The sequence below is a fragment of the Gorilla gorilla genome, chromosome 4 (assembly GCF_029281585.2).
Source record: "Gorilla gorilla gorilla isolate KB3781 chromosome 4, NHGRI_mGorGor1-v2.1_pri, whole genome shotgun sequence".
Taxonomy (NCBI): domain Eukaryota; kingdom Metazoa; phylum Chordata; class Mammalia; order Primates; family Hominidae; genus Gorilla; species Gorilla gorilla.
Genome location: NC_073228.2, coordinates 21134134 through 21161341, shown reverse-complemented (window position 1 = coordinate 21161341; position 27208 = coordinate 21134134). Strand labels below are relative to the sequence as shown.

The 27208-nt window shown below is 36.5% G+C and overlaps 1 long non-coding RNA gene across 5 annotated transcripts in view; it reads right to left on the bottom strand.

Moving 5' to 3' along the window:
* LOC109026875 (uncharacterized) overlaps window positions 1-27208 on the bottom strand; it is a 666434-nt gene that overhangs the window by 53506 nt on the left and 585720 nt on the right. For 3 of the 5 annotated variants that reach the window (XR_010133727.1, XR_010133723.1, XR_010133724.1), the window contains exons 4-5: window positions 7742-7783; window positions 232-290 (exon numbers count right to left, since the gene is read on the bottom strand). The exons of 1 other annotated variant lie outside the window; for it this stretch is intronic. This is a non-coding gene — a long non-coding RNA (uncharacterized lncRNA). The remainder of the gene's footprint in view (window positions 1-231; window positions 291-7741; window positions 7784-27208) is intronic. One more of the 5 variants, XR_010133725.1, reaches the window with a different exon arrangement.

The window sequence follows — 27208 nt, the reverse complement described above, 5'->3', positions numbered from 1 at the left end:
TTCCTATGATTTTTCATCTCTCATTGGAATTAGATATCTAAATAGCCAGTTTGCTGATCTGTTGATAATTTTACATCCTAGAAGTCAGGTTTCAAGATATAGTTTTTTGAGTCAGATTAGGTTAGATGTTTTTAAGATGATGTCTTTGTCAACTTTTACAAAATTTGGATACATAAAATGCAAAAGGAATATGAGAGACTATTCTTAAATTATAAAAGAATGTTCGGTTACCTGCAGCAGTTTCTATGAGATTGTTTTTGTCCCAGAGCAGCCAGGAGAGAAGACAGCAACTGTGTGGTAAAATAAGACATGATTGGAATTGAGAGTCCAGATTGCTAAATTAGACTTTTTTTTTTAGCTTTGTCATTAATTTGTAATTTGACGTCTTTGACGTCATTCTATCTTCCTTGGTTTCATTCCTTGTTCTCTAAATAAAATATTAGGTTTACATAGAATACGAAGCATCCTTAGAAATTTTTATATGTTCAACTACCACTTTTAATTTAAATAAAATGTTAGCTGTTCAAAAAGCAAATATTGCTATATGCGTGATGTTTTACCTTAATACGAGTTGAAAGGTGGCTATTTATATTAAAGTTATCCACGGGAAGAGTTTTCCTTCAAGATTATTTCAGTACAAGACATATAAGGAACACCGTTTTGTGTCTTTGAATAAAGAGTGGAAAGCGCCAGCCACATCCTTTTAATAAGATTAGTGTATATTGGCTGATAATTTCATAAAAATTTTGTCAAATTAGTGTTCCTGAAGCATAGTTCTGATAATATTACCCACACTGTCCAAGATTACCTAGTGGTTCCCAGGAATGCTCAGAGTCAAGACCAAATTCTTTTCTTAGACTGCCCTTCAAAGGTTTCTAAAACTTAGTCTTAACCTCAATCTGTGTTCTCAATATTTTTCCCAAGACTTTCCCAAGACTTCCAAACTCTACTCCTTCTTCTATTCTTGCTCATGTTGTTCCCGCTCTCTGATATTCTCCTTCCCTATTGGTAGATGTCAAAACTTTTACTCAACTTTCAAGATTTGAAGTAAATGTCATCCGTTGAGTCAATCCATCGATTGCATATAATTTCTTCATTCTGGATTCCCACAGCAGCTGAATTTCGTGGTTATAAAGACTTAGATTTAAACCTTGGCCTTACTACTTTCACATGAGTGACCTCACTTATTCTCCTGAATTGTGAGTTTATGTGAAAGGTAACAGTATCTTTCATGAAGAGTTTGGAGATGTGAGGATTAAATGATGACACAAATGAGATGTCTCGTATCCTGCACCTAGCAGGCATGGAATTTCTTCTGTTTCTTCTGGTGTCTTCTATTATTTATTGCTTTTTGATTAACAAATTGCACAGTGAACATGTGTTAGCTTTTTGGTATTGGCATAAAGCATTGTCTTCTCCATTTTACAGAATCAGGAAGTACGAGAGCCTCCCTTGTTTTAAACACTCTCCTAGAGAAACATATGTGCACATGACCTCTAGGCTCAAAAATGTAGATGCTTATGTCCAGGATTTGAATCTTGAACAGGTATGACAGAGATGGAGAGAGGTTAAAATTCATATGCAGAAGCAGCAGTAGCAGGGTCCCAGAGCCTCAGAATCCTGGTCAGAATGTGACTCCTAAAAGATAGTTGAATGGCTTCCTGCTTCTTGGATGTCTGAAGTAGCCTGGGTTGCTTTCTAAGCCTGGTTTTCTAACTTTCCATCAATTATTTCAACCTCCAAACTCCTACTTGTTTCATCATTGCTCAGGAAAACCACTGTTGGTTCTGTTCCTCACAACTGAAAGTTCTTTAACTGATATAGGTTTCAAAGTCCTTCAGGGCGCACAAGTGACTGATTTGACTTCTTGGTTTTATTTTTTTAATTAGCTAGGATACTACTATATAAAAATATGTCAACTGTGAGCTACTCCAAGTATACTTTATACAGAAGTGTCAAGATAAATGTTTGATGCTTTTCTTTATTTACTGGTTTTCAAAATAATGCATCTTTTCTATAGATTTTTTATTAAAAATTATTTATGTGTTTTTTAGTATTAAGAAATAGTTTCTGAAGTATTTCTATTAATTGCGTTTATTGTCTTTATTGAAGTGCAATCATAGTATCTGTATACAGTTTTTTGTTTTGTTTTGTTTTTGAGATGGAGCTTCGCTCTTGTTGCCCAGGCTGATGTGCAATGGCACAATCTCGGCTCACTGCAACCTCCGCCTCCTAGGTTCAAGCGATTCTCCTGTCTCAGCCTCCCAAGTAGCTGGGTTTACAGGCATGTGCCACCATGCTCGGCTAATTTTGTATTTTTAGTAGAGACAGGGTTTCACCATGTTGGCCAGACTGGTCTTGAACTCCTGACCTCAGGTGATCCACCCACCTTGGCCTGCCCTCCCAAAGTGCTGGGATTATAGGCGTAAGCCACTGCGGCTGGCCTGTATACAGTTTTTAATTTTGCTTCCTCACGTAAATTATGTATGCATTTTCCTATCACTGTAGCTGTTAATTATTATTCCATTTGTGCTCACATAAAATATCATTAAGTAAAAGCACTATACTGTTATTTAATTACATTACCTGGCTTTTGAATTATCCTACATTTGCAAACGAGGTTGGTTCTCATTTATTTCCAAGTAATGTTGTAATCAATGCCTTCATGTGTATAACTTCTTTTGCTTTTAAGTTGTTTCCTTAGGATACGTTCATAGGCTGTTTACCAAATCACAATGATTAATATTGTTATTTTTACCGTATACTGTCAAATTACTTTCCACAGGGCTATACCAATTTATACTCTTCAAATAATGTAGGAAGATACTGTATAAATGTAAGTTTGCCTGGTTGGAATTTACCTTTTAAATTGGTCACTTTAATAAGGGTAAAATGTCACATCATTATTGGTGCCATTTACATTTTTTATATAAGGAGATAAAATTTGCTATGTATGCAATTATTTTTTCTAAATCCATTATTTGCTTTATTCCCAGAATTTTGACATTTTCTCACCAAAATGTTTAGTTATTTTAAATATATAATCTATTTTCATCATTTTTTTCCGTGTAGTGTTTTCAAAGCCAATCCCAAAGCTTAGAAAGCTACTGATGAATATATTGGCTAAACGGTCATTTTAATTAACTTTTAGTTTTTCAGTTTTATGTATATATACACACACATTATCATTTATCCTTTTAGAATAACCTTGGATAAACTAAATTACTTATTTTTTCCACATTAGTAAAATTTAGTAAAAATATATGACATTATGAGAAAAATCCCACTGAGTTTCAAATAAGATTGCATCTGATACACCACTTATTATTAGAAAAACTGACAACATTATGACATTTCATCTTCCTTTCCAAAGATAAGTTTTAAATATCTATCTTTTTTTTTTGGTCTCTCAATTACAAAAAGTAGATCCCAGAAGACTAAAAAAAATTCTAAAGGACATACTATTTTCTTTTTTCCACCCTGGACAAAAACTCTAAGCACCCTTCTATCGAAATAGACATCCAGTGGCCAAGAGCACAATAGATATTTTGAATTGCTTTGGAACATGTTAATTAGAACTGCTTTATCTTTCTCCGTAAAGCAGATTTAAATTTCCCGGTATAAATCTTGATAAATCTTGGTGTCTATTTTATATATCCATTTCTAAGCAACAGTGTTATTGATTAATATTTGAATACAATTTCACATTCATTATTTCATTCATTTTTTGCAACCATCCTGAAGTTGGCAATAAATGTTTTCATCATTTTTGTCATATCAAGCAGGTGAGTGAAAAAGAAGCTTCAGTTGAGACAGGACTGAAGGGCAGGAGATGACCCTGGAGTCATGCATACTCCACCCTTATTTTAAAACTATTATTCTCTCCCCAGATTATTCTGAAATGACTAGATTATTACCCTGCAATGACTTCCCCAAGATCTTTCTTCTGGAACTAGAGCTCAGGTCTTCTGACTGTCAGTCTGGTTCTCTTACCTCTATGACAGAATAATTCTCAAGAATACAGGAAATCTCTCCATTCTTTCCTTGTGTTTACACATTAGCAACACCAAATTAGTTATGCTCAGTCTGTGTAATCTTGCCATTTCTATCCGTTCTTTAGCCTTTGCTCAATTGTCCCCTCGGCCAGGATTTCCCTACCTATGCTGCACTTGGCCAAGCCTGCCTCTCCACGGTTGAGATGTACATATAATTTTCTGTAATTAAAAGTGTCTCATCTCCTCACTATACTTTTGTCTCCTTTGGGCAAGAACCATGACCATGTTATTCATTATTAAATTCCAATGCCTTTGTTGAACAAAAATATTTGCCTTCCACTGCAAAGCACATTAGACTAAAATTTCATTCAGGCTCCTAGCACATGGTAGGTGCCAAAAAAATTAATTCAGATCAGGTGCTTTATTTTCTTAGACGACTTCTCTTAGCTAACCATGTGTCTAAGCCTCCCATAATAATAAAGACAGGACCCTAACCTGTAACTATCACTTCCCCAACTAGAGTGAAAATTGTGGGACTTGTCTTCTTTTATGTTTATTTTTTATTTTATTTTTTTGAGACAGAGTCTCACTTTGTCGCCAGGCTGGAGTGCAGTGGTGTGATCTCGGCTCACTACAACCTCTGCCTCCTGAGTTCAAACGATTCTCCTGCCTCAGCCTCCCGAGTAGCTGGGACTACAGATGTATGCCACCACACCCGGCTAATTTTTGTATTTTTAGTAGAGACGGTGTTTCACCATGTTGGCCAGAATGATCTTGATCTCCTGACCTCATGATCCGCCCACCTTGGCCTCCCAAAGTGCTGGGATTACAGGCGTGAGCCACCGCGCCCGGCCCTTTTATGTTTTCAATAACCTTAGCGACTAGCACAGTACAGCGCCTGATATGTAGTAAGTGCTCTCTGTCCCTCTCTCTCTCTCTCTCTACACACACACACACACACACTCTCTCTCTCTCTCTCTCCATATACATGTATATGTATGTGTATATGTATATACAGAGAGAGAGAGATGTATATACAGGTGACCCTTGAATAACATGGGTTTGATCTGCATGGATCCACTTCTACACAGATTTCCTTCTGCCTCTGCCACCCCTAAGACCACAAGCCCAACCTCTCCTCTTCTTTCTCATCCTTCTCAACATGAAGACAATGAAAACGAAGACCTTTATGATGATCCACTTCCACTTAATGAATAATAAATATATTTTCTCTTTCTTAGAATTGTTTTAGTAACATTTTCTTTTCTCTAGCTTACTTCATTGTAAGAATATAGTATATAACATACAAAATATGTGTTAATCAATTGTTTATATTATCAGTAAGGCTTCCAGTTAACAGTAGGCTGCTAGTAGTCAAGGTTTTGGAGAGTCAAAAGTTATATGCAGATTTTTGACTGTTTAGGGGATTGGGTCCTGTAACCCCCATTTTGTGTAATAATCAATTGTGTTAATCTATATACTGACTTACATATATAAACACTGACTTGTCACAGTGACTTAGATTATATAAGTGTATATATGTGTATACATAAATATATGTCCATGTGTATGCATATGTGTGTACATATGTATACATGTGCATATGTATGCATACACACATATGCATACATATATACATATATGCATACACACATAATCTAAGTCACTGTGACAAGCCATAGTTTTCTGACAGCTTATTATATTTTCAGGTATCTCGAAAAATATAGCAAAGTTTTAACCACCAAGAAGCATCCTGTCCCAGCACTCTGCTACTAGTTAAGGCCTCCAATATACTGCTGTCTGGAGCTACTGAGCTGACACACTTATTTTTCTAGAACACATATCTCCTCCTGTCTGTGACCTGTCTCTTGGGGACATTGTGGCACATGATAGAGTACACGTAGGGAGAAGCATTTAGATACCTCAATCTTCACTGCTTATCTTCATGCTTCTAGAACAATAAAAATACTTTAATTTTTAATGTACAAAATGATTTTTTCTTTGAAAGGAGGTATATGTCAAACAAACCAGAATAGGAATCACGTATTTTGGACTTTGACCATTGTGAAATTTACCCTCATCCTGAAAGGAAAGACACATATAAGCATATATTAGAGGATGATGCAAAACACTAAAATGAATGTAAGCACCCTGAGGACAGCAGCTTGTGTCTGTTTTATTCTCCACTGTATTTCAGTGATTTTTAAGCTGTGCCTAGCATGTAACGCTTAATAAATATTTGTTTAGTGGTCGGAGAATATATTAGGAAAAAGGTCTTACATGTGTTTAATATTTTTTAAAAAAACTCCAGTACATTGTAAAGGGATTACTCAATTTTACATTATATTGAAGTTAGACTAATATATTTTTGAAAAACATGACATAATGAATTTTAAATAAAATGTACAATTAGAAGCTAATTTTCCTCAGATGCTTTATGACTTAAAAACTAATTATGAAATGAACAATTCTTAATAATAATGACCACACAGTCTGAGGTTTTGTGTTTTCTTTCTTTGTTAACCCTAAACCCTGTTATTGAAATGGAAAGTTAAACTGACATTTCTGCAAGTTTTTTTTTTTCTTTTTTTATAGTCTAAAGGTTAACGAGCTGTGGTGTGGTTTAGTGCCGCGTGTGCTAAGCTAGCACCTAATACGTTAAGTTGGGTGCGATTCAAGCCTTCCAAGAAAAGTGCTCTCAGACATTACAGGTGGGGGAGGAAAGACAGAAGGGAAGACGCCGATGCTATTGTGTTTGTGTTATTGCTCAAGAACGGTGGTCCTGGTCAGCACACACTGCTTTTTGGGACTTTATATACAAGCTGTTCTCAGGGGGAGCATAAATATCCCACATTCCATTTCGAAAGGTGCTGGGTTATAGGTTATTGACCAGTTTAGGGATTTATAGCTGGAGTCAGAAATTGTTAAGGAAAGATGGCTTGACAATTTTATTATTGTGGAGGCCTGTTGGAAAAGTTAAACACAGACTTAGCTGAGAACGAACTTGATCTTAACAATAATAGATATGTATATGCATATACATTTACACACACATATAATTATGTATACTTTATATATAATAGTACATACAAATATTTTATATATAATTATGTACAAATACTTTATTACAGACAATGCTTTCATTTTCATAGAGATGTTAAATATAAATTCATTTGCTTGCTTCAACATGGATAAATGTACTAAATACTGCTTCACAAGAATATATAGATTATTACAAATAACTGAAATATTGACAAATACATTCTTTCTGAACAATCAGAAAATTGTTAATTTGTGTCAAATACCAGAGGAACAAATAAAAGGAAAAGAACACAATAGTCATGGGAGCAAGCTACTCTTTAATAATAGGTATCATATCCCCCGCCACTTTGCCCATCCTCTGAAAATACACCAGTGCAATTGTGGATCCCTATAATCTGAACAAGTTAAACACTTAAGTTTTTTAAAACATAAAATGTTTTAAAATTAAAATTAGAGACTTAATTATCATCCTGATGCTTTCTGATGCTTAATCTCACAATTGCTCATAGATTAGGAGTTAGTTATAAGAGTTAGTTTGATGTTTCTCTAGTGATATAGAATACTGTGATGTCAATATTAGGTCAACTTGATTGGATTGAAGGAGGCCTAGATAGCTGATAAAGTATTGTTCCTGGGTGTATCTGTGAGGGTGTTGCCAGAGGGGATTAACATTTGAGTCAGTGGACTGGGAGAGGGAGACTCACCTTCAGTGTGAGTGAGCACCATCCAATCGGCTGCCAGCAGGGCTAGAATAAAGCAGGTACAAGAAGGTGAGATAAGCTGGTTTGCTGAGACTTCTGGCTTTCATCTTTCTCCTGTGCTGAATGCTTTCTGCCCTTGGACATCAGACTGCAGGTTCTTCAGTCTTTGGACTTACACCAGTGGTTTGCCAGGGGCTCTTGGCCCTTGGACCACAGACTGAAGGCTGCACTGTCAGCTTCCTACTTTTGAGGCTTTTGGATTCAGACTGAGCCACTACTGGCTTCTTTCTTCCTCAGCTTGCAGACGGCCTATCGTGGGACTTTGCCTTGTGATCATGTGAGTTAATTCTCCTTAATAAACTCCCTTCCATATATACATAGATCCTATTAGTTCTGTCCCTCTGGAGAACACCGACTAATACAAATACCCTAAAAATTGTCAAATAAAACCTTCCAAAAGCATGTGCCACAGAAAATATCTGGGGTAAGTTTTAAGTAAGAATAAAAATTTCTGTCCATTTGAATTTTGCAAACAGCTATTGAGTAAACAACTATTGAGTGCCCAGTATTCATATTCCAGATGAATTATGGGGTTATAGCTTCAGCAGAGAGGCCTATAAACCCTTTCAGATACCCATAGATGAAACCAATAGGACAGAAAAATAGGAAAGATAATGTCTTCAGGGTTCTAAGCTAAGAGAGGGAACTATATTTATACTGGATACATCAAGGGATTTTTGCAATGTTTAATTTTTTACCTGTAAAGGAACAACCTGGAAAAAATCCCAGAAGAACTTCACTCTGGTCTCTGCTTGCCCACTTCCCATCTGTATTAGTCTGTTTTCACACTGCTGATAAAGATACCCGAGACTCGGAAATTTACAAAAGAAAGAGGTTTAATGGACCTACGGTTCCACATGGCCTCATAATCATGGCAGAAGGTGAAATGCACATCTCACTTGGTGGCAGACGAGAGAAGAGTGAGAGCCAAGCCAAAGGGGTTACCCCTTATAAAACCATTATATCTCATGAGACTTATTCACTACCATGAGAACAGTATGGGGGAAACGGCTGCCATGATTTAATTATCTCCCACCAGGTCCCTCACACCACAATGGGAATTATGGGAGTTATATTTCAAGATGAGATTTGGGTGAGGACACAGCGAAACTATATCACCATCCTCACCCCAACATCAGCATCTGGAGCTGGAAGCAGGAACAATAAGTGTAGTTGTAAGTAACAGACCTTAAGGAACACTGTGGTTATGGAAAAATTCAAGTAGAGAGGATCAGTAATGATTTCTACCTAACAAATACCTTTGCTGAAGAGAGATACATGCCTTTCATTGCAAAGTACATTATACTAGAATTTAACTCAAGAAACAGGTATTGAGTGTCATCTATTAATCCAGGTTGTTTTGTGAGGCTACAATGGTAAACCCCAATAGCAAGATTATTGCATGAATGAAGCTTATATTCTCATTAGGAAAGACCATCACTAAATAAGTGAAAAATGATTATGGTTGTTATGTAATGTCATAAATGAAATAAAGAAAATAAGATGATGATATAATCAAAAGTAATTAGGGTGGTCAACTTAAGATGTTCAGAAAGATCCTTCAGAGGCAGTGACTACTGGGCAGAGACCTGAAGGATGAGAATGAGCTAATTTGGAAAGAAACAGGGAAGAGCATTCTAGGAAGTAGTAATAGCAAGGATGAACTTTTCTTCATCAAGAAAAGTTTCAGTGTGTTTAAGAAAATGGCAGAAAAACAAAATCGTTGGAAAGTAGAAACTGAAATGGAAAGTGGGATGAGATGTTGGAGATATAATCAGGAGCAAATATTGCTGGGTTTTGAGACCAGGATGAGGCCTTTAAATGGTGGCAATGAGAGTCTGGAAAGGTGGATGAGTCAAGTCTGGTTGCACTTTGTAGATGTAGTTTGTGGTGTGTATGTTATTCTAAGTTTAACGGAAGTCAGTGGAAGGCTTTAAGCTTGTGTGTGATTTATGGCTGCTGGGTGAAGAATGAAGGCAACCAAAGTGCGATCGTATACTCCATAATATTGAGTTGCGGAGGGTACTGTTGCTGTTTACACCTAGGAGTGGTTACTAGAATATAGAGAAGGCATCCACATGGAGAAACCCACAGCTGCTATGGCTTTCGGTGGAATGATGGAGGCAACCCAATGGTGTGCCCAAAGGGTGATGGAGTCAAAGCAATAAATGCACTGACTTCCCCTTTCTCTCAGTCTTTAATTTCTTGCTGTCCCAGACTTTGCATATACCCAATCAGAGGGAATCTGTTGATTTCCTTCATAATGTAGTTCCAACAAGGCAGCCTACAAGGGTATAGCCTACCAGCCAGCCACAAACAATAAAGCAGTGTATTCCTAGGCTGCACAAACAACAGAAGTGTATGCAAATAATTTCCCAATTTAATGCAATTTCTATGAAAATCTCAAGTGGTTTTGTTTGAAGTTTTAGCCATATGGAATAAGTGAGACTTTTTGAGCAGCGGAGGGATTGTATGGCATGTGAAGACAATGGCATTCCCCCATTTTCTTGACACCCTGCAGGTACATATGCATAATGGGAGAATGGGTTATATGTGTTTGAAATGAAAGAGTTGGCCTTTATGCTGTGCAGAGGCCAGGCAACGCTAATCCAGGGCATCTTTGACTTTACCCAAAAGAGAGAAATAAAGTATTATCTTCCTTATTCTGCAAAAGCTCTCGGCCTAAGTAAATCAACGGAAAAGTAACAATGATGGCAACACCAAGACAATAAGCCAGAGGGAGTAGAAGAGCTCTTAGAAATGGACACTCATCATATATTAGAGGAAAAATGATTATAGATCTGATCTGGAGGCATAATAGTCAAGTTCTGGCTCCACTATTCATACTGTTAGCGAGTAATGGTCATATCTAATTTAGAGATATGTGTAACTACCTCTAAAGTTTCAAGGAAATGTGTTGAATTTGGGACTCTCAAAAATAAAGTCTGTTATTAATAAAGAAGGATACCTAAAAACAAAGAAAGAACATATTTAATAATTTAGGAATTACATGAAAGTGATGACATAGGATGGAGTAACCCCTGACATTCAAAATATCAAGTTTGAAGATACATACATTACAACTGAACGAGCTGAGGATTAGAACAATTAATGGATAAATAAAACTACATAATTCATAGCCTCTAGTTGTGTTTTACCTTAACAATGAGATGGGATTGGTCTACCAGGTGCTTTTCAGGTAAGGTCCAAAATCTAGGTCATCTTCTTAGATGTATATTTTCAATCTATATTTGTTGGTGCTGGAGTAAAATATAACACACTCTATCTCATGAGTAGGCAAGCCTTCACACTGAGATTCATATTTATCACCGTAAGTCCTTGATTTTGCACCCATGTGGCATGTAGCACCCTGCCAGGGAATACATGGCACCACAGGAAAAACACTGTTCATCTTTCTGGGAAAATTACTTAGATCAATATTAATTTCCTGCTACAATTGTACTCAATCCAAAATTTAGCTATCAAACATGCAATTACACTAACATTCAGCAACCTAATACTTGAAAGGCAAATGACAATTGAAAACAGCCAGTTTTTTTTCTTATTTTACTGTTTGTTTTTATTTTCCTAAATGTATTAATTTTAAAATTACATCTTCAGCTTGACACACACAATATTATTATTATTATTGAGACCGAGTTTCGCTCTTGTTGCCCAGGCTGGAGTGCAGTGACACGATCTTGGCTCACTGCAACCTCCACCTACCAGGTTCAAGCAATTCTCCTGCCTCAGCCTCCAGAGTAGCTGGGATTACATGTACCTGCCACCATCTCCAACTAATTTTTGTATTTTTATTAGAGACGGGGTTTCACCATGTTAGCCAGGCTGGTCTCAAGCTCCTGACCTCAGGTGATCTACCTGCCTCGACCTCCCAAAGTGCTGGGATTACAGGCATAAGCCACTGCGCCTGGCCAATATTATGAAACTAAGTTAATTGTTCACATATAAGCTGTCATGAGTAGTCATGACACAGTGTGCCATTTACTGGGCTAGTGCCTTTCACCCAAGTCTATAATTCTCTACTTCATTTGGCGATGGAAAGGCAGATCTCTGCCACCCACATTCCTTCTCTGCAGCTGGCTCCTTAATAGGCTCTGCCAATACAAGTGAACTGGAAGACTGGAAGATGAAAAGAGACTTGCCTTTTTACACTAGCATCCTGTTGGCTTTTTCTCTGTTTTCTCAGCCTGTCAGCTTCACCCTGGCTTTGCTCCTGCAACCATTCCACTGGCAGAAGTTTAATCCAGTTTTCAGTCTTCCAGCACTTACAGATCAGCTTCAATGTGCCTCCTTCTCATTAACTGTCCAGCTCCTCCTCCCACAAGGTCTCAGGTCAGTCCCACAATGGCACTGAACTCACTCATCTAAGTTTAGTGGCATCCTTAGCAGCAGAGCAGCAAGCCATCCTCAGAGGTCTCCAGGTCCCATTCTTCAAGTGTTAAGTGGGAACACATCTAGTGTTCCCCTAGTCACAGAGGTGGCAACTCCTTACTGCTGTTAATACACCTATGATTTCTTAGTGTTTTCTCTGTGTCCTTTCTGTTCTTCAACAATTAATATCCAATTCTTTATTTTCTCTGTTTAAATAACGTGCAATTTCTACTTCTCATCTGGGTGCTGATTGTTCTATACATTTATATGAGGAGTGATCCCAGAAAACAAATGACCAAAAATGGTATTTGGAGGTTAATGAGATAAATATTTTGGATTAGCGTACTCAAGTGTGTTGTATGTTGCTCTTTTATCCCACTCCAAAATGTTCCACTATATAGTACCCATCTTTTTGAGTGGTAGGCAGTAAAATTTCAGAAAACTTTACCTTTGAGGGGATATTTTTATATACTCAGACACTTGGACCCTTAAACTTCAACCAGAATATGAGTCCCTAAAGTTTTGGACTGTTTACCTTCCACTTTCTGATTGTCATATTTTTAAGCCGTATTTGTCCATTTGCGTTGCTATAAAGAAATACCAGAGGCTGGGTAATTTATAAAGAAAACAGGTTTATTCAGCTTAGAGTTCTGCAGGCTGTCCATGAAGCATGGCATCAGCATCTGCTTCTCATGAGGCCTCAGGAAGCTTCCAATCATAATGGAAAATGAAGGGGAGCCAGCATGTCACATGATGAGCAAGGGAACAAGAGAGAGAGGAAAGAGGTGCCAGGCTCTTTTAAACGACTAGATCTCATGTGAACTCATAGAATGAGAACTCACCCATTACCACAAGGACAATACCAAGCCATTCAGGAGGGATCCACGCCCATGACCCAAACACCTCCCACTAATCCCACCTGCAACATTGGATGTCACATTTCAACATGAGACTTGGAGGGGACAAAACATCCAAACCATATCAGCATCTCAATTTTTTGGTGTTACAAGTCAAACCAACATAATCAAAATTAAATATTCACTGGATAGACTCAATGGCAAAATTAAAAAGACAGAGTGAAGAGTCAGTGAACTCAAAGATACATCAATGGAGATCATCCAATCAGAACTAAAATATGGAAAAATAACTGAAAAGCATTAATAAAATCTCAAGAGTGTTGAGATAATACTAAAAAGACTCAGATTTCTTCCTAATTGGTACACACATGGAAAATAACTGAAGAATCCTGTAGAGGTTTTAGAAACTGAACCAATATTGAAGGATAGGTTATAGCTCATCATGTGAACCCAACTGATTGTTTGAGCTGATTGTTTGCTAAAATAATCCACAGGACTTTTAAAAGATTCAAAATCTACCACAATATTAAAATTTTTAAGGATACAATCCACTATTACTTGACATATAAAGAAGCAGGAAAATCTCAATAACTTTGAGGAAAATAAACAGGTAACACCAATGTTGAAATCATTAGAAAAGTAATTTAAAGCAACTATTATAACCTTCCAACTAAGTGGTAAATTTTGGAATAAGTGCGGTGTGGTGCTGAGAAGAATGTATATTCTGTTGATTTGGGGTGGAGAGTTCTGTAGATGTCTATTAGGTCCGCTTGGTGCAGAGCTGAGTTCAGTTCCTGGATAGCCTTGTTAACTTTCTGTCTCGTTGATCTGTCTAATGTTGACAGTGGGTGTTAAAGTCTTGCATTATTATTGTGTGGGAGTCTAAGTCTCTTTCTAGGTCTCTAAGGACTTGCTTTATGAATCTGGGTGCTCCTGTATTGGGTGCATATATATTTAGGATAGTTAGCTCTTCTTGTTGAATTGATCCCTTTACCACTATGCAATGGCCTTCTTTGTCTCTTTTGATCTTTGTTGATTTAAAGTCTGTTTTATCAGAGACTAGGATTGCAACCCCTGCCTTTTTTTGTTTTCCATTTGCTTGGCAGATCTTCCTCCATCCCTTTATTTTGAGCCTATGTGTGTCTCTGCACGTGAGATAGGTCTCCTGAATACAGCACACTGATGAGTCTTGACTCTTTATCCAATTTGCCAGTCTGTGTCTTTTAATTGGAGCATTTAGCCCATTTACATTTAAGGTTAATATTGTTATGTGTGAATTTGATCCTGTCATTATGATGTTAGCTGGTTATTTTACTCGTTAGTTGATGCAGTTTCTTTCTAGCCTCAATGGTCTTTACAATTTGGCATGTTTTTGCAGTGGCTGGTACCAGTTGTTCCTTTCCACGTTTAGTGCTTCCTTCAGGAGCTCTTTTAGGGCAGGCCTTGTGGTGACAAAATCTCTCAGCATTTGCTTGTCTGTAAAGGATTTTATTTCTCCTTCACTTATGAAGCTTAGTATAACCATGCTCCAGGAAGTAGAGAAAATACTCTTAAAACGAATGGAAAGATAGTCTCAGCAAAGACGTAGACGATATGAGAAATAGAAACATTAGAATCTAAAAATAATCTAAGTTTAAATAACTGAAATGTTAAAATTAATAGGAAAATGGAGTTAATAGTGAAAAGAGTGAAATACATCAATAAAAATTATCCAGTCTGAGAAACAGAAAGAAAAATATTTGGAAAAAAAAAAACAGCCTTGGGTACCTGTGAGACAATTCTAAGAGTCTAATATTTATGACATCGAAGTTTAAAAAAAAAGGAGAAAGAATATAGTACGAAAATAACTAAAGAATTAATGGCTGATAATTTTGCAAATTTGGTAAAATTTGGTAAAATAAAGTTTACAGAATGAAGAAGCTCAGTGAACCCCAAATAAGATGTACTTAAAAAATCTATACGCAGGTAAATCATAACCAAACTGCTGAAAATCAAAAACAAACAAAAAAAATTGAAAGTAGCTAAAGGGTGGGTGAGGGGAATGAGATGACAAATCACATATAAGAAAGCAGCTGTTTGAGAGACTGCAGATTTCTCATCAGAAAACAAAAATAAACAGATGAAAGACTAAAGAAAATGTATTTTCATGTTATTTTCTAAAATGATGGATCAATATATATTACAATGATGAAGGATAATTTTTTGTGTGTGAGGCAAAGAAAACCAAACAAAAATTCCCTCTGTATTAGAAACCTTAGAGTTTTTTCTATTCTTTGAGATCAGCAGTTAGATGGAATAAATATAGAACATGTGAAACTTTTATGTTTTTCAATCTGATACAAAACCTTATCTCTCAATGAAATCTGTAGAATTTTATTTTTCTTGCCTAGAACTGCATGAATATGTACTACACATAATAGTTTAGTATACTCAATGCCTACTAAATTTTTAGTAAGATTTTATCTTTGGTGGCTTTATTGAAGAGGTGCCACTTCCTATTCTATTAATAGTTTCTAATGAAAAAAGAGTTATGTATGCAGAGATCCGCTGAATCACAGAAATAATGAAGTCCTAATAAACTTGCAATGTAGATTATATTACTTTTCAATACTCTTAGCATTTACTGTGTTAAAAGTGGCAGTTGACCAAAAAAACTGATTAGAAGATAAGAAATATGAAGTATGAAATTCATGTATTTTCATATAGCTCAAGAGTGGCATAAGAAAGAGTACTTTGATTTAAAGTAGCCTTACACCTCATAACCACATGACATAAAAATCTCAGACTAATGCATTAAGCTGACAAAAGTTTCCTTGGGTATTTTCCTCTAAGGGGATGTAAACCAATCTTCTCTTTAGTGTCCAGATAAAGAAAACTGATATATATATTTTCTTGTCTGAAGAACAAAACAGAAAGCATTGAAATAATTTCATTGAAAAAGAGTTTTTTTTTTTTAACATTTAAAGAGCGACTGGTCAGTCTTTTTTAAAAAATCTGTATCTTTAATTATTTCCTTACAAAAACAAATTGAGAGAGGGCACGAATATTGTGAGGAAACAACAGAGGAAGTAGCATGTTTTTCCAAGTCCCCGAGCCATGTGGCTGCTGCTGGGTGTCTTTTGTCTCAATGGTTTCCTGAACATGAGTGGAAAACACGACTCTCATAATATTACTTGAGCCTTTTCTCTTCCCGGTCCTCTTTTAGCTTGGTCATTGGGGGAATCACCAGATGGGAAGAAACCTTTCAAGTCCATTTCTCCTTTCCTATCCCTTCAACACCTTCTCATGTCTAGTGGGGTTTTCACAGGTTCTAATATTACTGCAATGATTCAGCAAGCCCTTTGAATTATGTGCAGGAAGGGAATAGTATTCTCTTCCTAATTCTTTAAGGAATTCACCTTTCCTTTCTAAGAATGCAAAGGACCAAAATATGACTCCTACTGGATTAAATAAAATAATCACTATGGAGTTAAATGCTATATTTTCAAAGTCTGGATTGGTAACAATAGAATAGGAGGGAACAAGCAGGTCATCCACTAGTATTGCTTTCTTGAGACAAAACACTAACCTAAAAGTCACTGGTATACAACCATAGAAATGTGGAGGAAACTAAAATTAATAGCAGGTATAAACGATACCAACACTGACATTAATAGCACCTGGCATTCAAAATACTCCTCCTTGCTCAACTAGAATAAATTTTAACTATAAAAAAGAAGCTCCTTGAGTCTTTTTCCATTTATAATCCTTTCTATCATAGGGCCAGAAAGGGGCCAGGTAACAATTATTGTTAACAAATTCTAGTCTAATAGGTAAAAGTCTCCCATATTGTGTTAGTCCATTTTTACACTGCTGATGAAAACATACCTGAAACTGGGTAATTTATGAAGTAAAAGAGGTTTAATGGACTCACAGTTCCACATGGCTGGGGAGGCCTCACAATCATGGCAGAAGGCGAAAGGCACGTCTTACATGGGAGCAGACAAGAGGGAAAATGAGAACCAAGCAAAGGGGTTTCCCTTTATAAAACCATCAGATCTCATGAGGCTTACTCACTACCATGAGAACAGTATGGGGGAAACTGCCCCCATGATTCAGTTATCTCCCACTGGCTCCTTTCCACAACACATGGAAATTATGGGAGTTACAATTCAAGATGAGATTTGGGTGGGGACACAGCCAAACCATCTCACATATATGTATCATATTGACTATGGGAACTAATTACTCTGCCTTCCTTTACCCCAGGCCCTTTCATCTTCTCTTTCCTGATCTCTGCCGCAAGGTATTATATCAGACAGAATACAGAGCACTCTTTTCTCTTAACTCCTGGCTTCCAGTTGGGTCTAGCCAATGGGAGGTTCTTGTCAGTGCCCAGATATCTTCTCCCTCACTCAGGCAACAACAAATCCTTCTGCTGACAGCGTTTCTTTTACTCATTTTGTTCTTAGAGGTTCTACTGACTTATTTTTCATGTTTTATATGACTCCAGCACTGATCATATTTATCTGACATAAGGTACAATCTGACTCCAGTTGACTTGATGAGTCACTTCAATGGAACTTTGGAACGTGGAAATAAGAAACTTCTTTATAAGACATAAAACTGAGGAATTCTTGGTTAACATGTCTACCAGATAGAGAAAGTTAGTCTAGGGAGAAAGATCAACACAGCTAATACTTAGAGATGAACAGTGAGTATTTTGACAGTGCTTAAGTACTTTGACCTATTTTTTTTTTTTCTGAGGTGCAACAGCTGAATGCTTCTGTTTATTTTGGCTTGATGTTCAATGCTTGCTTAGATTATTGAGTTTCCTCAGTACATTTTAAATAAATCTAATAAATTTCTTTTTATGTTAAAACTGTAATTAATTCAAATTCTATCTTCTATAATCAATTTGTCATAATTAATATAATAACAAATGGGCTTGAAAAGTGCACCCTGCTGCAATGTTCATTTTAGGTTGTAGAAACAATGTAACCAAAGACACTTTGTAGGGGAATTTTGTTTTTCTGGTCACCAATTTATCCAGTAGGATACTTAAAGTTTATAGAACTCTGGAGTGTAGCTGTATGATACACCATTTCTGAATTTAAAAATTCAATGCCCACGCTGTGTTTAAAATGTACATAAGACATGAAAGGTTCCTGGTGTGGTTTTTAAAGTGCTTCTCAGTGTCCAGCCACCCTTAAGTGCTTTGGGAAACACACTTTTAAATATTTGCTCATCATTGATATAGTTTGTGGACCCAGAAAGAGTGAGAACTGTGTTCAGGAGGTCTTAAAGGAAAATAGTACCAATTTCTGAACTTCTAAGACAGCCCTAAGTGAAAAGGCAAGGAATATGCTATGGCCATAATGTGCTGCTGTTGAAATTGCTGAAACCCAGTCACAGAAGTCAGGGTCCTCGTCAGTCAAGAGGAGACAGGAACCATCTTTCTAAACATGTGACTCTTCCTCTGCCAGGATAGGTGCTGCCCCATCCTGCCAGTCATGGGAGTGAGCAACCCAATACTTCCCTCTCTCCTCTATTCATTCTCAAAAGAATGGGAGGTAACAGAAAAGCTAATTTGGGGTTTACCCATATTCTGTGCCTATGAATATAACCATTTATTTTGTGGAGAAAGAATGTTCATTACTTTCATTGAAAAATAAAGGACTAATTCTTATTCAGCCTAACACACCAATGCAGTCCCAAAAGAAAAGGAAAAGGAAAATGTTTTAAACTGTTCAATTTTTGTTAAGGTACAGTGGAAAGAAAATCTTCCTTCTTCTGCCCATACCATTCTTTCTGTATTCAGGATATTGTATGTCATAGGAAAATCTACTTCATCCCATTTCACAGTGGCTAGGAAGTATACATTCTTGTTTATCTCTGTGAGGCATATTGAAGACCTCACCCTATTCAACCCAGAAGAAAGTCATTAAAACTCACTAAAAGCAGGGACTATCCTTTCTCCTACATGTAGGAAAATTCTTAGCTCATATTACAGTGCTAAGGATAGAGTAAATAATAAATATTTATTTATTTATTTGAGACTGACTCTTGCTCTGTCTCCAGGATGGAGTGCAGTGACGCAATCTCGGCTCACTGCAACCTCTGCCTCCTGGGTTCAAGCAATTCTCCTGCCTCAGCTTCCTGAGTAGCTGGGATTACGGGTGCCCCCTACCGCGCCTAGCTAATTTTTGTATTTTTAGCAGAGATGGGGTTTCACCATGTTGGACAGGCTGGTTTCAAACTCCTGACCTCATGATCTGCACACCTCGACCTTCCAAAGTGCTGGGATTACAGGCATGAGCCACCGCACCCGGCCAATAAATATTTATTGAATAAACTATTAAAAGGGTAGCTATTATTAATTATGTATTAATATAATATAATTTAAGCACTCTCCCAGGTCTTAAAGTCTAACAGATAATTTGCTAAGGTGATGGGATGTAATGGTTTGAATGTAAGAAATTTATCGACAGAAATTTTTTTTAATTCAAATGAAATATAAGAAGCTATTGCCAGAAACAGGAGGGTCAAATAACATGTATTTTAGAGCATATGTTGCAGGTAGGTCCATAATTAGGACTAGACATGCCTGTGAGTTTTAAGCCCCTATGTTGTAATATGTATTTTTGAATGTGTATTTCATGCAATAGCATGTGTATAAGATATGAATAATACAATGTAAAATTTAATTTTACTTTATTTTAAATTATATAAGATTATTTGATATATATTATCTGGGTGATGAATATATGAAAGACCCAGACTTCACCTCTGTGCAATATTTCCATGTAACAAAATCGCACTTGTATTCCTTAAATTTAGACAAACTAAAAAAAAGTTTTATAGACAGAAGGAGAAAAGAATAATGTCATGCATATATAATTAAATGTCTTTCAAATTTAGTAAGTGCATGCTTTGAAGCTAGTATAATCTAAATTCTTCACCTGGTTTTTTTTTTTTTTTTGAGACGGAGTCTCACCCTGTCGCCCAGGCTGGAGTGCAGTGGTGCAATCTCAGCTCATTGCAAGCTCCGCCTCCCGGGTTCACGCCATTCTTCTGCCTCAGCCTCCTGAGTAGCTGGGACTACAGGTGCACGCCACCACACCCAGCTAATTTTTTGTATTTTTAGTAGAGATGGGGTTTCACTGTGTTAGCCAGGATGGTCTCGATCTCCTGCCTTGTGATCCACCTGCCTCAGCCTCCCAAAGTGCTGGGATTACAGGCATGAGCCACTGTGCCCAGCCCTTCACCTGTATTTTTTAAGGAAATAAAATAGATATATAATCCTCAGCAAAACTGCCTAATATCAAATTTATTTTTCTTTCAACAAATAATTTTTCTTGCACAATGCAGCTGTGCTTTGTGCAATTTTCTCTTCAGCTTCACTTTTCTCTTCAACTTCACTAAAATAAAACATCTGTGTTTCACATTCAGAGAGGTGTTTTTGTTTTTTCTCCCTATTCTCTCCCATTTCTCTCCTTATTCTCTATCACAGAAGCCCTGAACTTTCTCGAGAGCAAATAGTCATTCAAGGCAGAGTCCTCTGTAGTCAGAAAAGGGGAAAGGAAAATCAAGGAACTCTCAAAAGCTGATACATTTTATCCTGTAACAGCAATAACAAAAGAAGAACCAAGTAAGAAGGCAATAAGCCTGTATGACAGAATTACTTTGCATAGTTATTATTTTTAACCCTATAAATTGCCATTTTAGTTAATTAAAAATGATTGAACATTAGTTCTTTTGTATGATGCAGCCTAATATAACAAGTTACATGAAATAAAAAACTATTCACATCTTTGGTCTTCTACAGTAAAAGAAGAAAAAAGGTAGGCAAAATAAGCATCAAATAATCCAATCATTTGTGTTACCTCTATTCTGATTCTTGTATGTGCTACCATTTGCCATCACAAGAAATGCGGAGGCAGTTATCTCCACTATTAAATTTCTTATAACCCAAACCTTCCGGTATCTCTCCATGTCAGGTAGACACCTCTCCTGTTGCCTGTCCTATCAGGTCCACAATAAATATCTTGCTAATTCTGCAAACCCACAGGGGTCCCCAACCAACACCCAAACTGATCTACCTACTCTAAACTATAATCCTACTTCTAACGTTTTCTACTACATTTCTAAAACCTTTATTTGTATTATTCCCTACATTTTAATCATTTTTGAAAACAAAAAAAAGTGTATGTTTTGCTAAGTCAAATAGTTGATCAATTTCTGTTGTGTTTTTATGTAAGTTATTCCATGCCAAAAAACTATGATATTATTTTAACGCCAGTGTATAATGTCAATGCCTAAGATCAGAAATTAAATTGATGTTGTGAACTTTATCAGCTGGAATAAAACAGGTTGATTGTAATTTGCAGCTTAAAATTGGTTAATAATAGCAACTGAAGCCCTTAGAAACGTGTATAAAACTCCTTTCACACGTGCCTAATAATTCTAGTGAGATTATTCCACAGGGGGAAAAATTACCTTCATCATTGGGCTTGCAAAAAAACAAACAGAAGTGGATTAATGTAATTGCTTAATCAACAACATTCAGCCAAAAGTCTCCAAGAGTGTAGAATTAATCATCTTATTGTAAGATTCATTAAAATGTAATGGGTAGAGTGAGAACACTGCACAGCTGGCAGTAATTTTGCTTCATTAAAAATAAAAATAAATACGCCTTGAAAAACACTATTTTGACAATATTTTGCTCCATACCTTGTCTTAAAAACAAGTATTTTTTTTCACTCATGTACCGCAGAGCACCAGTTACCTGAAATCTGTGAACTACAAAAGTCACAGGCAGCATGATCTTTTTCAGTAACACTCCTTATCCCAAAAGAACTTCTTTCCCCTGGTTAATGGTCAGTAAAAGTGTAATTTTTTTATTATTCTTGACTCTACAAAGATTACATTTTCAATACACTATTTTAGAGTTTTTGGAACCTAAAATCTAGTTAGCAATTTATGAAATAAAAGTTTAAAAATTGCATGTAAAACTTATTTTTAAATATAATTAAATAGATTAAAGAATATCAATCACTGGGGAAAAACAGAAGGAAAGTAGCAATAGTCGAAGGGGGTCAATTATTATATCCTTTGACATTTAAGAAAGCATTATTACATTACCATTAACTCTAGCTTCCTGAAGACGATCAAGTATGAAATCATTTCTTTTGGAATGTCTGCTGGCATTTCCAAAGATTCCTCATTGTTTTGGGGTATACTGGACAGTTTTGATTCAACTTTAAATCGACAAAGACATTTGGCTGTTCCAACAGATTGTTTAAAGAGATGCTTCTGTTTTATTCTTTCTTTATGGTACATGTGCATGGTCAATGGCCACTGAGTTTAAGGATCCTTCAACTTTGCCAGTCATTAGATCAATCCCTTTGAGGACATCTTTAGACCCTAATATGTTACTGACTTTTGTTATCCACATATGATGTTAGGGGTAATAATACTAACAACAACAATAATTACTAAATTTAGCAAATATGTACACGTAAGGCACTAAACTAAGAACATTTTCCTTTTACCCCTATTTTCTTCCCGTTTGCAACCTTTAAAAAATTTCCTCTTTTGTCCATAATAATTTATCTCATGCTCTGAGTTTATGTACCCTACCCAGCAAGAATAAGCTTAGAATGTAGCCCAGGACCATCTTGTTTTCCTCAAAAATTTCCCATGAGCATTTCTCCCACCCTTGCCAAGTGATGTAGCAAATATTTTTCCAACATTAAAGAAAAAAAAATATTCTCCTGCAAAGGAATATTTTTCCATATTGTTACATTACTAATGATTCTAGAAGGTTAATGTGAATTGTTACTGCAACAGTCTCCAGCTCTCATTAGAATCACCTGATAAACATTGAAAATCCTGGGACCCCACTCGGACACAGTGCTTCAGTGTCTCCAAGGATAGACAAAAAACGCTGAATGTGTTTTATCTGTTTCAGGGGATCCTTGGAAGGAGCCAAGTTTGGGAACCAGTAATGTAGGCACATAGCTTTATTTCCCAGTATTTTACCAAAATATTTTGGCAAGATACCAGAATTTGGCCATACTGAGGAGATATTGATGATCTGTCTCTTAGTCAATCGTACAGTGTCATTTGATTATCTTCTGTTTCATCCTAATTCTTTGAAAACAAATACTGTATTTGTAAATACAAATTGGGCGCTTAACAAAAACCAGGAATAAATATTATAAGACAAGTTCGATCAATAATTTACTCACCAAATATGTGTGTGTTGGTTGAAATGGAATCAGGTTGAGGCTTTCAGGATATGTTTGTTAAATTGATATTTATTTGCATTCTGATGAAGTGAAATTTGTAAAGGGTTTATTTTTTATTATTTTCATTTTTAGTATACATGAGCTGACATACACTAAGATCTTAAGTTTATGCTGTTCATGATGTGTTTCTGTTTGTGTGTGTGAAGACGCTGTGTTATTGAAGGCTACTGTCTACAGCAAGCAGGATACTAATAATTCCGTATTATTAACATGTTCACATTAAGACTGAATTGTTGGTAATATCTTTCATATATCTAGCACTTTGTGGTTTATAAAATATTTTCATGTAGATCTTATTTCTTTAATTGCAATGTGTACCTTTTATTCACATTTTAATATTTTTTAAAGAATGAGATTAATTTTAAAATCAATATGTTTACTTAATGTGCAAAAAGGTGTTATTTCTTCAAAAACTTTCTGTGAGCCTTATAATCCATGACATCTCGAAATGAAGTGTATGTGGTATTATTCCACTTGTTTCAAGACTATCGAATTAGTAGGGCTTCTGTTTTCCTCAATGAAGCAACAAGGAAATTACACCACAATTAGAATTTAAGTATTTAAACTTGAGGTTGCTTCCCAATGGATTGTATGGCTGCTGAGGTTATTACATGCCAAAATGTATACTTATTTTAGCAAGGAAAAAGTATTCAGCCTGTCTCTGAACACAGAAATACAGACAGACGAGGAATACAGTGGTGCACAGTACGAATTTCTCTAGTAAGCGTTTCCAAGAGGAAATAGGATATGTTTAGTTTCAACTATCCTTTATGCAAGGTGAATCATGTGGTAAACATTGCTTATTAGACATGTGGCCTAGGCAAGTATCCTTTATACCAAGTAGACCATGTGATAAGTATTGCTTATGAGATATGTGGCCCAGGCAAAGCAAACTCCATTCTTTCCATTTCTTTGTTTGCAGAAGAACGCTAACTACCTAATACCCCATGATAATCTCTGGCCCGTGAAACATGCCAAACTCTGCCTGTTTCTCTCAACCTGGTGGTGACAGCTTCCAGCTGGTCACCTGATCAATCATACCTGTCATTGGCCTCCGTGTCTAGAGCGTGATTGCTTTTGTTTGTTTGTTTTCTTAGTTTGCTTCACCGCTTTACTGGCAGGCTTTCTTGCTTGTCCATTAAAAGCCAAATGTGAAAGTCGCAAACGACACCATCTGGGAGAAAGGAAAAAGGCCTGGCACATCTCACTGGTCTTGATTCTATCAAAGCTCCTAGAGGCTGCAGGTATTTTCCTCACTGCAATGTTTTGGCTGCAGTTGGTAGCGATGAAGGAAGAAAGGAGGGTTTTGTTGTTGTTCTGTTTGGTTTTCTTTTGTTTTTCAGTTCTCTTTATAACTTTAGCATGAATTGGAGAACAGGAGAAAATAGAGGATATATTTGAGAAGGTCCCCCTCTAATAAAATATTTTTCTACTTTGACCATGCAAATGAAACCTTGAATCCTTACAGACAAGTGACTCTTAAAAAGGCTTTTTTAGAATGTAAAAGGCCTTTTTAGGCTCCTGGAAGGAAAGTATTACAGTTTATATTTATTTATTCATTGATCTACGGGAGATGTGACATAAAGCACTCCTCCGTTTAGCCTTTTTTTTTTTTTCAGATTCAAAATGTGAAGTTAAATGGCAAGCAGGATCTGCAATAGCTTATCCGTCAGTACTCAGGGTGAATGTAATATATAAACACAGCCATCTCCCTCAAGCATAGAATTTTACATCTTTAGATCATCTTTCGTAAGGAATTCTAAAAAAGTCATTCACAGATAAACCTTTTTTTGAATGCTTCTCTTTCTATCCTCACCTGTTTGTACATCAAACCAAGTTACCAGCTAAGAATTGTTTCATTTTTCCAGTGCTACTACAACAGGCTAGGTGATTTCATTTCTATTTCTGCAGAAACAAAGAAGAAAGGTCAGTCAGTGTTCGTGTAGTGTCTGTTACCTTTTTTGAAGACTGAAAAAGACATGTCATGTGAGTGGGAAATAAGGACATTTTGAAACAGTGTTTAGTTAGTTACACAAGTTTAGGAATGGTCCAGAGTAGATACAAAGGCAAGGACCAAGTCCCTAAGGAATCATCCCAGAGGAGCAGTATTCCTATATATATGTAAATGCAATCCTGAAAACAGTGTTTTAAAGAAGTGGGAGGGACTCAGCCAGGCACAGTGGCTCAAGTCTGTAACCTGAACACCTTGGAAGGCCAAGGCAGGAGGATCTCCTGAGCCCAGGAGGGTTTTGTTTTGTTTTGTTTCTGAGATAGGGTCTTGCTGTGTTGCCCAGGCTGGAGTGCGGTGGTGTAATCGCGGGTCACTGCAGCCTCTGCCTCCCTGGTTCAAGAGATTCTTCTGCCTCAGCCTCTGGAGTAGCTGGGATTACAGGTGTGTGCCACTGTGCCTCGCTAATTTTTGTATTTTCAGTAGAGAAGGGGTTTCATCATGTTGGCTAGGCTGAGCCCAGGAGTTTGAGACTAGCCTGGGCAACAGAGCGAGATCCCAGTCTCTACAAAAAAATAAAAAATTTAGCCAAATGTGGAGGCACGTTCTTGTAGCCCCAGCAACTTGGGAGGCTAAGGTGGGAGGATTGCTTGAGCCCAGGAGTTTGAGGCTGCAGTGAGCCCTGATCACATCACTGCACTCCAGCCTGGGTGACAGGGTGAGACCCTGTCTCAAAAATAATAATAATTATTATAATAAAGAAAGAAGGGGCAAAAGCATATATAAATAGATAAGACCTCTATTCCAGAGAGACAAACAAAAAAATCCCGGGAAACAAATTTCTTGCTACCGCTTCTAACACTATCTGTGATACTGGTAATGTTCAGAGAAATAGGGCTGAGGGATGAGGCATGCCCAGACAGTGTCCTTCCTGCCGTAACTGGGGAAAAAATCAAATTGAGTCATAAACATATGTTCAGTTCCCCTCAGAGCAAAGAGAGCCTTTGGAAAAAGAATACCCAAATAAGCTACTTGAATTCCTATGTCCTCTTCTCCCCAGTCAGCACTACCATTTAAAACATTTTCTTCTTTTTATACTGATTTCATTCTGGAGCTTAATTCAATGTAATGTTGTTATTGCTTACATCATGGGGTTGGATAGGTGGGAGGTAGGGAGAGGAGGTAAGTGTGTAAGTGATGAACTGAAGTGGTAAATTGTTTGATTGCTTGGTGAGAGAATGTTGCCAGTGTATGATAGCTGGAGTACATTAGAGTTAAACAAGGTGATGTGTCGTTGCAGTAAAAAAAATCAAACATTTCTGAACCTATTATTACCTATGATTGAAGCTTCCTTTATGTAAGTAATATAAGATATATTTCATCATTCCTACAGAAAACTATATTCTTACTTTCAGTGGTTCCTATAACCACCAGATATTCTATCTAATAGGACCTGGAAATGAGATTTAAAATATAACATGATACAAAAACTGAAAGGTTTACATAGGGTGATTAAGCTTGAGTTGCATAGAATTTCTTACTCGTTAGCTCACTGTTATCTTATTACAGGCATATTCAAAATAGGTAGAATATTACATAAGTTAGTTGCAGATATACATATATATGTGTATATACATGTATACATATATATGTGTATATACATGTATACATATATATGTATATCTGCATACATATATACAGACATACATGTATACATAAATGTATATCTGTGTATATGTATATATACAAGTACATGTGTGTATACACATATGTGTATATATGTGTATACATATGTGTGTATATATATGTATACATATGTGTGTATATATGTGTACATATGTGTGTATATATGTGTATATACATATGTGTGTATATATGTGTATATACATGCGTGTGTATGTGTATACATACGTGTGTATAT